The sequence below is a fragment of the Callithrix jacchus genome, chromosome 1, assembly GCF_049354715.1.
Source record: "Callithrix jacchus isolate 240 chromosome 1, calJac240_pri, whole genome shotgun sequence".
In the NCBI taxonomy this organism is placed as follows: domain Eukaryota; kingdom Metazoa; phylum Chordata; class Mammalia; order Primates; family Cebidae; genus Callithrix; species Callithrix jacchus.
The window spans coordinates 155,053,538-155,068,638 of NC_133502.1; positions in this window are offsets into that span (position 1 = coordinate 155,053,538).

Here is a 15,101-nt window from a genome sequence, read left to right on the forward strand (position 1 = left end):
TTTGTCTCCACTGATTCCGGCCAAAGTTGAGTTTTCTTGTCAATGTATCTGTCTGATTAATGGCAGTCCTCTCTTCTTTGGCTGGGATGCCAAAAGTGCTTTACTGAGTGGCTTGTGAACCAAATAATAATGGCTGAAGGTATGAGCTCTCTGATATGTTTGCACATATCAGACAAAATGGGCTTACATTTGGGAGAAGGAATTCTTGTAATGAATAAGTAGGATCCCAACTTGCAGTTGTTTAACTTTATTTTTCATGAACTTAAAATAACTTAGGCAAACGTTTTTGCTTTGGTATTGTCTTCAATTTTTCTCTCATAGTCAAAGCCTTGAAGTCAGTCAGGACAATGTCTGAATACAGAGAGAATGAGAAACATTCCCTCTTCAATGCCCCAATTCCTTTGAGGGTTATAGGAAATAAGCCAATAATTTCCAGTGGTCAGTCAGTTTTTCCAGTAACTTGAATGACTCACAGTGATACAGACCAGGTCCTGTTGAGAAGCATTACACCATCCCCTTATGATGATAAGCAGAAGCTCTTTAGTGAAGTTTTACAAACTCAACTTACAGCAGCATAAGCCACATAATCAGGTAATCTTGATGAGCTATCTTGATTTTAAAAATGTCAAGAAATAGGTCTTTTAAAAATGTGGAAGGTTTAACAAATAACAAGCTGCAAAAATAAATCATAACACATGTGACCTACAAGTGATCTGGTATCCTTAATATATAAAAAGCTCTTATAATTCAACAAGAAAAAGTAGATTAACAATCCAATAAAGAAATGGACAAAGATCACAAGCTGGCTTCTTCTTAGAATATACAATGGATTATAAGATTTTGAAAAGATGTTCAACTTCATTAAAAGCAAATGCTCAAAACCTAAAATAAAGCAATAGTATAAATTTTTTTATCATGATAAATTACACTGAGACATTTTGAAATAGTGAAAGAATAGACACATATTAAATGTTCATCAGTTTGAAATTGAACTGGTGCAAGAATAGAGATTCAGTATTCCTTTCTTATGAGGATCCTCTCAAAACCCTTTCTCGTAAGAACAGACTTTTACTGACCATTGGTTGAAGTGCTGATGTTTCCTTTATTTGACCTCCAGAGCTACTAAATGGGTAACAAAGGTCTGTGTTTGGGGACAGGACAATATAATTGGCAGGAATGTGGGGGAGTCCACGACTGGAAGTTGAATCTAGGTTCTGCATTTTCTTGTTCTGTAACTTGTGAACAAGTCACTTAACATTCCTGAACTTAAAGTTTCTCCTTTATAAAGACAGGGATAACAGCACCTCACAGGGTTTTCATGAGACTCTGATAAAATAATGGAAGTGACTTGCAAACTGCAAAGCACAATAAAATGTAAATTTAAAAAACTTTTGCAATTAACGTATCTACTTGTACTAATGCGATTGTTAATTCTGCCAGACTTTATGGCTCATCCATGGCCATCCTGGGATCAACTCTGGCCTGTACCATGTCTTTCAAACTTTGAATGATCAACATTTAAAACTCAAATTTCAGGGTTTTAAAAAGTCTGGAATATCTGGCAATATACAACCTACATTCTGTCTAGCATGGCAATAATCGACTAGAATTGAGTGGTGGAGCCTCCTTTAGATGGGACGTGTACCCTCCACTTGCCTGTAAGTCATCACTACTCCCTTTTGTCCTATGCTTCACTCATTTACACTTCCTGTCTGTAGGCCTTTGAATTGCAACCCTGCAGTTGGTTTGCCACCATACTTTGCACAAGAAATCACTGCATCCCAGGAAAGAAGGGTCTTGTTCACCATCACCCAGCAAGAACCAAAAACCACCAAAACCAGAGCCTCACAGACTACAACTCTGAAGCTCTGAGCTCATAATCAAGCTCATTTATTTTCTACAAAACAAGAAAGAAGATGCTCTGTTTGTCCTGTAGCTGATCTGGGCTCCCTTTTACTGAGAAAAAGCTAGATTTCAAATGAGAATAATCCTCAAATAAAACCCTGTCTTGATTTCCCTTGTTGGCTTGGCCGCTCTTGCCCACCCCAGTATCTGTTAGGCAGTCCCTCTGCTACAGTTTCCATGACTGTGTGCTCACAGGCCTAGTCACTTTATCAGAAATTTCACTTCAGCAGGATGGGAACACCACAGGGAAAAGGATCTGGCAGAACTTATCCTGCTGACAGTGTTAAAACTGGTTAGGCAGAAATACCATTTGACCATTAACCAATGGAATTACTGGGTATATATTCAAAGGAATACAAATCATTCTGTTACGAAGATACATGTATGCATATGTTCATTGCGGCACTATTTACAATAGCAAAGACATTGAATCAACCCAAATGCCCATAAATGATAGACTGGATTTTAAAAATGTGGTAAATATACACCATGAAATACTACGTAGCCATAAGAAGGAATTAGATCATATCGTTTGCATGGACATGGATAGGGTGGGAAGCCACTATCCTCAGCAGCTAACACAGAAACAGAAAACCAAACATTGCATGTTCTCAGTTATAAGTGGCAGCTGAACAATGAGAACACATGGACACAGGGAGGGGAACAACATACACTGGGACCTGTTGGGGCGAGGGGAGTGTGGGAGGGAGGGAGCACATCAGGAAAAATTGCTAACATATGCTGGGCTTAATACCTCGGTGATAGGTTGATAGGTGCAGCAAACCACCATGGCACATGCTTACTTATGTAACCAACCTGTACATCCTCCACACGAACCCGAGAACTGAAATTTTTTAAAAAAATTGGTTCAGGCTCTGAATGAACTTCAAGATACTCCTAGATGAAATTTTTCTCTATCCCATGGAGCCAACAGAACCACAAAAAAAGAAATGCGTGTGTGTGTGTGTGTGTGTGTGTGTGTGTGTGTGAGAGAGAGAGAGAGAGAGAGAGAGAGAGAGATTTATGAATTAGTACATGGGCATTACATAATAAGTAAGCAAATTAAACCACATCTCAACAACTCTTTTGCCTGACAAGTATGATGTTAAGAGAGAGATGGGTTGACTCAACACTGGAAATGGAAGTTGGTGATTTATGAATGCATTCATTTTCTTCTTCATGCATTCAACATTAACTGGGTGCCTGTTATATTCCTGGCATTTGCTAAGACTCCTGGGGGAAAAAAAGCCTACTTTCCAGTCCCAACAATCTTACTTGACTGTACCATTAACCACTTGTCCAGTTAAACGACTTAACCTCTTTTTCTATCTGAATTCCTTTACTTTTATAATGGGCATAATAATACTTAGAGAGATTCTGTTAGCCTAAATGAGGTTTATATAGGTTACAGTGGCTTAAAACATATCAACCAGCTACAGGGATTTAATAAACACTGATACGAGCCAAGCCCATCACTTTATAGATAAGGCTGTAACGTCCAGAGGAATCAGGTTACTTGCTCAGATGGGCAGCACGTTGTTGACTGAGCCAATTCCCAACACTACCATAGTCACCACCATTACCAGAGCCCAGCAAGTCTGTAGATATCCTAAGTTATGCTAGGATATCTACTTTGATTTCGGTCCAATTGCTATATAAATGACAATAGAAAAATATTGTGTTGTTTAAATGTAATTTTGATAACTTTAAAATAAATGCTTGTCCTTCTTATCCTATGTATTTTATTTTTATTCATTTAAAAACATTAATTTGAGAAAGAGTTAACTGTCCTCTCCAGATTGCCAAAGGAGTCAATTGAACCAAAATTTGTAAAAAAAAAAAAAATGATTGCTTTTGAGCAGTGGTTCTGAACTGGAAACGGTTTTGCTTCCAGCCCCTGGAGATATTTGACAATGTCTAGGAATGGTTGCTACTGGCATGTAGATAGTGAGTAGAGGCCAGGGATACTGCTAAACATTTGAAAATGCACAAGACACCTCCTTCGTAACAAAGAATTATCCTACCCCAAATGTCAATCACGCTGAGCTTCAGAAAGCCCTTTTTGGAGCAGTAAACAGCAAAAGGCCAAAAAGTAGCTAGACTTTGTATTCTCACCTAACTTCCCTGTGCGCTCATCTTGTTTGAGCCTCTTGATCTCCTATGAGTATTCACACAAGTGAAGTGGTTTTACATGTTTTTGTTTATAATTCTTGCACCTACCCCAATTCTAACAAGTCTTACAAGTTGCCCTGGATCTGTGTGCCAGACCTCTGTCCAAAGCAGAGTTATAGTGCTGCTAAATTTATTGAGGTAACTTCTTGGAAATGTAAGCAAGAAATCTGTCCCATAAGCAAAACCAAGATGGTCCATGAACCCTTTATTTAGCTAGCCAAGCCTTGCATGAACTGCATAGCTAATTCAGTGGTTTCCCTTTGGGTGGCCTCACTTAAAATGTAGGACTCCCTTTCAAGGCTAAAAAAGTGGCAGAAAAGAAGAAGGAGGTGAGGGGATAAAACATTTTCTCCACCTGGGGACTACTAATAACAACACAAGGTACAAGAGAACCATCTTCTTCTTCCTCCTTTCCCCTTATAATAATTCATCTTCAGAAGAAAATCTTTTATGTGTAGACTTTTTTTTTTTAGACAGAGTTTTGCTCTTGTTGTCCAGGCTGGAGTGCAGTGGTGCAATCTTGGCTCACTGCAACCTTGGCCTCCCGGGTTCAAGCAATTTTCCTGCCTCAGCCTCCCAAGTAGCTGGGATTACAGGTGCCTGCCACCAGGTCCAGCTAATTTTGTATTTTTAGTAGAGACAGTGTTTTGCCATATTGGCCAGGCCAGTATTGAACTCCTGACCTCAGGTGATCCACCCGTCTCAGCTTTCCAGAGAGATTACAGGCCATGTGTTGACTCTTACAAATAAATTTCTCAAATAGAAAGAACAAAGGTTGAAAACGCCAGGAATTTTTTCAAAGCAGAACAAAGGGTAGAAGAAGTCAAAATAGCATTTTTTAAATTCTTGCAGGAGAAGCCTTGACAAATAGTTTGTCTTTTCTTAGCACATTTTACGTTTCCCATCCAGGCTGTGAGTGAATTCCTTTCTTCTTGGAGGTTCTGAAAAACATCTGGCCTGGTCTGGCACAGACCCAGCTTGATGGTAAATCTTTCTTCCTATGTAATAGCAAAAAGTAGGATAAGTAACTTCTGTTCCAGGATGGTATAGGTGCAAGAGTGGATCAGAGAGTTCCCATGAGTAAAGAATTCAGTTCCAGCTGAGCTGGTTAACTCCTGAATTCTCAGCCCAGTCAACAGTACAATACCAGCACTGGGAGAATATTTGATAAATATTGTTAAAGGTTTGAATTCACTAATGGATTAAAAAAGTCAGAGCTACCCTTGGAGGAAAGATTTATTTCTCATTTGCATTTGAAAAAACTCAAAGAATTTAACAACGGTTGCCTCAAATTATAGAATTGCCAATAGACTAAGCCAGGACGTGGCCTCCTAGTCATCTGGCTGGAAACATCTTACCTTAGACACGATTTTTTTTTCTCTTAGAGCTTTATCTAAGAGGAGTTTAGTCTCAACATATCTTACATGGGCTAAAGAATAATCTGGCTGGAATATCATTCTCACCACTGACTACTAGTATTGATGAAAATAGATAGTTTGGAAAAGACTACATTAGGCAATATTAAACAGGTTTCTTTATATAGGGCTTATTAGAGCTTCTAATATGCCAATACATGGCAGAAATAGACTGCAACATTCCCCAAACCTAACCAAGCTCTGCATTTTAGACACAGCGGAGCACCAATGTTGCACAGTATTTTGAGAAATATGGGGTAACCATTTTGCATGTCTTATCTCTGCTACCTGATTGGATGGTGGCCAAAATTGAGAAATTGTCTCACTTCATCTTCAGAGCAACTAACCTGGTAAGGCAGCTGTTCACCACCATCTGAGTATGAGATACCACTTCCAAGCATTTCAGAATGAAGACCCAGCCCTACAGTTATTTAACTATGTAACCAATAGCTAAAACAAAACAAAACGAAGGAAAGCCTGTGCTTGTTTCAAACCTACTCAGGAACTGAGCAGCTGGCTGAAAGTTTGTGCAGTGCCGGAATGCATGTTCATCTTTGCTCTCTGACTGCTGGTGTAACTTGATCAAAAAAAAAAAACCTTGATAAGATACATACAAACAAATAAAAGTTAAAATAATCTCTCTCTTATCTTGCCCTCAGTGAATAAATGTGACATGAAGTGCATTCAAGATGTTGCCCAGATGATCATCTATAGGACCTTGTTGGGGTACACATGCAGATGGTTTTTGGTCAAATTCTCTTGTCTTTGTTGTATACATAGATCATCTTTTAAGAGACATGAAAATGAAACTGATATAATGATATCATTATTGATAAGATAACTGACACAATGCCGTTCTGCCCACCTACTTGGCTCTAGGACTTTCAAGAAAATAAAAATGATATTCCATGACATATGTATCAACTCAGAAAAGAAAAAACAAATCCTATAAATAAGTATATATAGACCAAATTATTATATAGGTTCTATATATTTTTCTTTTCTTATTGTAAATTGGGATTGAAAGTTACATCACCTCACCATGAGAACTCCAATGCACTAACCATTGCTCCACAGAGCTACCTAAAAGTTACATCCCTTTGGAGTATAGCCTTTAAAGACAAATATTTGAGAAATGGGCATCCAGCTGCCTAAGGCAATGCTGAAAATGCCCCAGATACACAAATCCACAAAAGGGGAAAAGTAAAAATCAAAAGTAGCATTAAGGAGATATTTTAGAGTATGAAGAGGTTGTAAAATTCAGAGTGCTCATTTAAGCATATTTAGTATAGTATGACAATTAAGAGCTCAGATCAGGGAACTAAACTCCCAGGTTTAAAGCCCAGTTCTGTTCTTATAACCTTCAACAAGTTATTTAAACTGTATATGTCTCAATTTTCTTCCTGCAAAATGGAATAAGAGTTGAACCTACCTTATATGATTATGAAGACTCAGTAAGTTAAGTGCATAGAACGGCATTTGGTGCAAAGTAAGCTTTCAATTAATATTAGCAATAACTAGGATTACTAGCTGTGTGTCCACAAGAAGTCAGTTGACTCCTGTAGGTCTTATTTCCTTCATCTATAAAATTGAGATCCTCATAATTACATCGCAGTACTACAGGAAACATCAAGTAAGACAAAAGAGAGAAGCTAAAGTATAAAACATCACTTCACAAACATTGGGAAATTGTTTTCTTTCCTGAAATGATATGATCTTTATTCTTCTCAGTGGGTGGTATTTCCTCTTCATCTGCAGGCCTTAGGTTTCCTCTCTGGACACTGACCTTCCTCGTGTACAGAGTGGTATGCACTTGCTCTGTGTGCTAAGGGAGGAACCTCTGGTCTGTCAACAGTACTTCACTTCTCAGTGAATGGTACCATTTGCCATCCATTGGCCAGAGCCAGACTGCTTGCATCCAGTTGATGGACACTTTCTTTTGTGTCCACCCCCAATGTAAATATCTAATCCCTCTATATCTCTATGTCCACAGCCATCATCCTAATTCATGCCATCATCATTACTTGTCAGTAATAGGCTCCTATACTTCAACTTCCATACTTGTCCAGTCAAATCCATTCCATTCTCCCCAGTAGAAAGAGAGAATGTTTATTTTACTCATGTGCCTTTCCAGCTCAAAGTCCTCCAATGGCTTCCTATTCCATATCCCTGGCCAGAACATGCTCCTCAAAAGGGTTTGCACGATTGGAATCCTGCCTACTTCTTAAAGTTTATCCCACACCATTCTGATCTTCCCAACTTCCTCTCCCCGCCATCTTCCTCTCTACACACCTGTCCCATAGCTCTTTTCTCAGTGATGTGAATACCCTTAAGCCCTTCCCTACCTCAGGACTTTTGTACTTGCTGTTCCTTTCCCCTGAATCTTCAAATAGCTGCTGACTCTTTTGCACCTTTCATACTTCAGCTCAGATTTCACTTCCTTAGTGAGGTCCCTCCTGACTGCCCCAAATGCTTGTTTTCATAGTATTTACTGCATGGTTCTTATGAGGTTCAAATGAGAAATGCCTTTAGAACAGTGCTTGGAACGTAGGAACTGCTCATTAAAAGTTGTGATAATTATTATTATCATCATCATATCATCATCCTCCTTCTCTGCCACCATAGCCTATTAAATTGCATGGAGAACACTAACAAGAGTGTGTGATTGTGATGTGTGTTTGCTTCCTTTCTTTTGGTCTATCTGATTATTAGTTCCCTAAGGGTTAGATCTTGTTTCTCATTCCCCCTGGTGTACCCTCGCCTCACAGCCAACTGCCAGTCACAGAGCCGGCTCTCAAACATTTATTGAAGGAATGAATGAACGTGAGTGTCTCTTGGCTGTCAAAGGGCTTCAAATGCTAAAACCCCATAAGGGCCCAGGGCAGTTTCACCATTAGGGCAACCCCACACCTGATTCCAGAGAACAGTACCGCATAGGCTCCCAGGCAATTGCATTTGCGAGTCTCAAACACTTGCCTGAAACTGGTACAGAATTTCATCTGATTTCTGAGGACTCCCACCCTCCTTCTCCCCTTCCACCCCTTGATATCCCTCACATTTTCCTGTTTGTATTCAACACGTTCCTGCTTGTGTGAGAAAAGCAAAGAATTCCACAAAACTCTTTTCTTTATCCTCTTTCCAGAAAAATGGGCCAATTCACAGCTGCAATCGTTGGGAGAATTTCCTGTCTGGGAATCTGGAAACTGCCAAGAGTGGAAAGCTGCAGCCAGCCAGCGAGGCCTCTGTTGTCATTGGCCCAAACAACAACAAAAACAACCGCAACAACAACAACAACAACAAAACATGCCACGTGTGCACTGGCATATACAAACACGCCCACAGAACCAAACCAAACGGACAAGGCTTCAAGGAGAGCTTCTAGGCGGCTCATTCCCGCGGCGAGGCATATCCCTTGGCATCGTGCCATTGCAGCCCAGTTCCCAGCCCCCCCGCCATCTGTCATCAGCGCTCTGCCTACTGTAAGTGTGCCGACACAGTACACGGAGGCTAACAAGTAGCAAATGGAGGGGAAGAAAAAACAAAGCCACTGCAGTCAGTGGGAGAGGTGGCTAGGGCTTTGACGTAAACTGACAAAAAGCTGGGAAATTTAAAATGAAAGTTTGCCCTCAAGACTTTCAGCTGTGAGGGTTGGGCTGGGGAGGAGGGAAGGGTGTGCGGTGAGGGAGGTTGGCAGGGAGCAGTCTGCAAAAAAAGCTGGTGAGATAGAGTTAAGTAGGCCGGCTTTTTCCAGACTCCAAGAACATGAGACATTACTTAAAATCCATTCTGACTGTTCATAGATTGCCCAAGAAGGCTTTCCCTTACAAGAAAAAAAAAAAGGAGTTTTAAAAAATGCAAAAGTTTTTCCAATAGAACTTCTGAAGGAAACATTTAATCAGGACATCGTGTGTAATATAATTCAGGTTGCTAAATTGCCTATCAAATAATCAACTCCAGAGCAATTAGGACAAATTGCCCTTACCTTATTGTTAAATTAGTTGTCAGCTCTATGTTGTCATTTAAGAAATCGTTGGGGAAAAATCAGGGTATTTGTTCTTTTTCGATGTTTTTTCACTACAACAAAAAATATATTTTTTAAAACCTAATTGTCTACCAAAAATCTACAGCAGCAAAAGAACCTGAATCAGCCAAGATTCCTGATAAAATGTGTCTAGATCTTTTGCGTGAGTGTGCAGACTGTCTGCATGCACTTGGATGGATGATTGTCTTGTGGTTTTCAGTCCTTGTCATTAAATGCAGAGACTTTTCCCTTAAAATCTTAACTATACGGACCCAGATTGCCAGGCATTTGACAACCCTCTCACAGCTTGGCATTGCTCTCTCTATGTCAGAGATGGAGAAACTAAGGCCAAGAGAGTTTAAAATTAACTCAAAGTTAAAATGACAGAACCTCAGGATCTTCGGACTTGAGGCCCTACCCTCTTTTGTTTTAGACAATGAGATTCTGTTAAGCTGCTACTATTCACTTTGCTCTTTTAATTCTCGCCACAAAGCCACAAATGCTGTAGCTTCTAATTCCACTATTCAAAAAATATTAATTAAGCAAGCAAAATTGCAGTAAGTTTAACCAATACGGCCAGCAGCAAACCAGCTTTCATTTTGTTTGTTTGTCAGTTAAGTGTTACTATTTGATCACTTTAATAGTTGATTACTAAAAAAAATAAACTCTGGAAAATAAGTTTCAATCCCCAAACGATTCTGATTGACAGCATGATCGCTCAGCTCATTATCCCTAATCAACAGAGTAAACATGTATTTACAAATAAAAACACACACCAGATGTATTTTCATCCACAAGGTGATGCTGTCAACTAAAATAGGAAATGTGCATCAATGTACAGCATCCATCATTTTCAAGACAGGTTCACCACAAACCCTCCTGCTTCGTGATTCACAGATGAAAGCCTGTATGCATGCAGGTGGTTGTGCTAGTGCCATGTTTACAAAGAAAGGGTGAGGTACTTGAAAAAGCACCAGTTCTAAAGTCAGAAGAATGCTCTTTGAGCGCAGGCACTACCATTTCCAGGCTTATACTGTTATGCCTCAATGTGTTCATCTTTAATATGGGAATAATAATAGCTCCTACAGAATTGTTTTAGGTATTAAATGAGATAGCAGATAGGAAGGTGTTTTGTATATAGTAATACACTGATGTAGTTCCTTTTTCAGTATTTCTCCATTTCCTTCAAATAGGCTTCTGTTTCTCCCAGACTGATCAGAGTTTAAGAAGAGATATTATATCTCCCACTTCCCAAGTTCCCTTCAGAAGGTAAAAGTCGATTTAAAGGGAGTCATAATATTCTAGAGACCAGCCTAGCACTTTATATCAAAAACCCACTTTGAGTTTCACCTGAAAGGAGAGGAGTACATAGAAATAGCTTTTATTTTCCTTTCCTGTGGAATTGAACAGAATTTTCAAAAACCCTACACAAAACTCTGCTAGGAGCATAATGAGTCTGCAGGAAATTTCCAAACTATATTCCACAATGTGAGTGAACAGTGTAACTTAATATCTTATATCAATGTTCATCACATTCATCCATTGGTTCATTAAACTAGTATATTGCATACCTGTTGGTACAGGATGGTTTGTCAGGGACTTGGGTGATAACAGGAAGCAAATGCACTCCATGTGAGCAAGTCATGCGGTGGTCCTGTCAGTAGACTTTCCTACTGTGTTAGGAATCATCTAAGTTTTTAGAAGTGTTATTGAACTTTGAGAATACTTTTTAAATTTTAGAGGAATGCATTCTTGTAACAGAACAAAAAAAAATAAGAGTTTAGGAACCCACTTCTCTTCCTGACTTTACCAACATAGGAGGCTTTGAATAAATCACTCTCCTGCTTTGGGTAGCTCCTGTACTTCCCTGACATTTAAGGCTTTTCAACCTCCTCTTGCTTTGTTTTCAGAAATAGTACAGCAGTTTCACCGTGAAATATTTGACTAAGGGTTAAATCTGGAACAAGCATGTGTTTCACTCTTTTAAAATTTGTCCTTATCAAATAGAGTGTCATGGCAGGAAGCTGGGTAAAGATACAGTCCAACCAAGGACTTTGGATAAGTAAAATGAAGTGAGACTTAAAAAAACATCTTCCAGAATCCTTTACTAAGCTGAGGTCCATGAAGGCAAGGTTTAAGATGCCTCATTCACCACTATTACCTACACTCTCATCCCTAAAATGGTGTTTAGTCCATGGCAAACTCTCATAAGTATTCATAGAACAAAGACATGGATGAACCAGCTTATGATGACAATAATATCGTAGCATAAAACAGCTGATATAAAGTAAGATACAAGCTGATGATAAATCTTCCCAACTGCTTTATCAAACCTTTTGGAAACGTCCCTGAAAAAATACGCATGATTCTACATGGATACAGTGCCCTTGATGCTGAAGTAGCATCTCAAGTCCCTCAATGGTCTCCATTCATAAATTAGAAGATTGGGATAGGCTTGAAAAGGCACTTTCCAGATGCCTCAGATCTTGGATTCTGACTCTGGCTTTTCTCTAGCTAGCTGTGTGGCCTTGAGCAAATCCTCTACTTCTCATGACCTAAGTTTTCTCATCTATAAACAAGAGTTTTAGGTTTCTAAGACTCCTTTCAGCATTAGGAATTTAGAAAGAAAGTGGAAAATTATACACATGTGGGCATTTTTAAATTAGAGTTTCACCATCCAAAATGCCTCTGTTACTTTATTAACTCCATTCCTGTTTTAAACTTGGAAAACTGGCAAAACGAATGCAACTGTTTCAGAAGTTAATGTTGTGTTGGATCAACACAGTGAATAGACGCTTGCCTAGAGAGTAATACTTTTGCCAGAAATGAGCTGACGCTGAAAAACATTGCCCTGAAAAGCCCTATCCAGCCTGCAACTCACATCTTTTTCTTTCCACAACTCAACACCCAAAGACCAACTTGAACTGAGGTTAGAGGTACAAAGCAGCAGTTGCTTCTCACCTTAGGACTAAACATTGAGTCATCTCCATTGATAGTCCAACCATAACCTGGAACTTCAGTGTAAATAACTGATCTTCAGCCTTAATCTTTCATCCTGAGTCTGGGGAAAATTGGAAAGAGTGGTTTATTCATGCACGAATCCCCAAGTACTTACTGAGTTTCCAGAAAGTGCCATCTCCCCTAACTCATTCCTGACTTGCACTGAACTCCTTTCTGCTCACTTTCCCATGCTGTCCTCACACACTCACCTATTACTCAACTCCACTCTTCTCAACAACAAACTTTCTGTTGGCTGCTTCACACAGAAACCTTGACTGCATGTAGGTGACCTGGCCTACAATGTTTGAAAACATTGAAAAGTCCAAGACCTGGTGAAATATGATTTATTTGGGCCAAGTGAGTTGGACTTGCCACCTGCAGGGAAAGGCCAGGTAGAAGGAATCAAGCCCCAGTTGGCACCAAGCCACAGACTAAGGAGCATGATTACATTCCTTCAGAGATTACAGAATGCCAAAAGAATGCCTCACAGTGGCAGGGATTCATTATCTGAAATGCAACTGTTTTGGTCCCATAAGTACAGATGCTGACATGTTAATGTTTTCTAATAGGTGTTACTATTATAGGCCAACAGGATCTCAGGAGCCATTAGAATCTTGACCTTGTTAGAACCTGATATGGTTTGGCTATGTCACCACCCAAATCTCATCTTAAATTGTAGCTCCCAATAATCTCCATGTGTTGTGGGAGGAACCCAGTGGAAGGTAACTGAATCATGACTTCTCTTGCTAGTGAGTGAATTCTCACGATATCTGATGGTTTTGTAAGTGGCATTTCCCTCTTTGCTTGGCACTTCTCCTTATTGCCACCACATGAAAAAGGAGTTGTTTGCTTCCCTTTCCACCATGATTGTAAGTTTCCTGAGGCTTCCCCAGCCATGCTGAACTATGAGTCAATTAAACCTCTTTCCTTTATCCATTCTCATGTATGTCTTTATTAGCAGGGTGAGAACAAATACAGAACCCTCATCCCCATTGGAAACAAGAGCCAAACCTTGAACTCTTGCCAGTAGTTACTTGCCATCCATGCTTGATTCCTACTGCACACCTAGATTTTGGAATATGACCTGTGCCCATGTTCCTTGTTCATCTATCAGAAACTTTTTAAAAATCTTCTTAGACCTCTGATTCTAACTGCTTTTATTTTACCTAATATTGAATACCATGTTCGAGAGCTCCTCAAGGAAGACAGCTAAAACTGATTAAGCATCAAGCCTAGAGTAGCAGAGCTCACATGTATAGAGGCCAAGGCCAGCTTCAAACAAGGAGACCTAAAGCAGTGTATCTGCATGAAATGAAATCTTATGGAAGTCCTGCTGGGACCATGACACCCACCATCAAATCTGAAGGGCAGAGCAAATACAGAAACAAGTGAATAAACACTGAGGTTAGTAGCAGGATGGATCCACAGAATAACAGAGCACATATCAATGAATAATTCAGAATAAGTGGTAAGAGCTAAAACTGTAGACCAAAGTGAAAGATGTTCCCTTGTGAACCATCTAGCATATGGGACAGGCAGGGAAGCTTTAAAGAAGGCCATGATGTTTGTAACACAAAGGATAAATGTTGGCTGAAATAGATACCCCATCTTCCATGATGTGGTTATTATACATTGCTTGCTTGAATCAGAATATCTCATGTACCCCAAAAATATATATACTACTATGTACCCATAAAAATTAAAAAGTTTTTTAAAAAGGAAAAAAACATGAGAACTGGACCTGCATATTCTTTGGGATTTGCTTTTTTTTTTTTTTTTTTTTTGAGACAGAGTTTCGCTCTTGTTACCCAGGTTGGAGTGCAATGGCGCGATCTCGGCTCACTGCAACCTCTGCCTTCTGGGTTCAGGCAATTCTCCTGCCTCAGCCTCCCGAGTAGCTGGGATTACAGGCACGCGCCACCATGCCCAGCTAATTTTTTGTATTTTTAGTAGAGACGGGGTTTCACCATGTTGACCAGGATGGTCTCGATCTCTTGACCTCGTGATCCACCTGTCTCGGCCTCCCAAAGTGCTGGGATTACAGGCTTGAGCCACCACGCCCGGCCGGGATTTGCTTTTTTTAATGAGACTGAACTTTCTTAGAGCATCTATAGATATGGCCTCCATTTCATCCAGCCTATTCTATTTCATTGCAATTATTAAGCTAAGCCAGGCTAAACTTTTACTTATATCATGCTGCTAATGTATTTGGCTTGAATTTCTTTCACTTTTGATGAAACAAAATTTAATATAGTCATTAGAAACCTCAATTAGGGTTTGATAATACCACATGTAGTATTTGTTTTTCAAGAGATAGGGTAAAAAATGTTTTCATCTACCAATAATGTAATTTAGAGAAACTAAGGCTTTGTTCCACAGGCTCCAAATAAAATAGTACAGAGAGTATTTGCCTCCCCAATTCCCTTACAAATGAGGGATGGGGAATAAGGCAGAAAAGCTATTTGCCCTAGGTCACACAGGTAGCTAGTGTTGGAGTTAAGAAAGTTCATTTCTTATGGCTCCAAGATAAGCAGGAAAAGGTTTTCCCAATTAGTATTGTTTCTCTGGTTTACTTGGGCAAGCTAGTC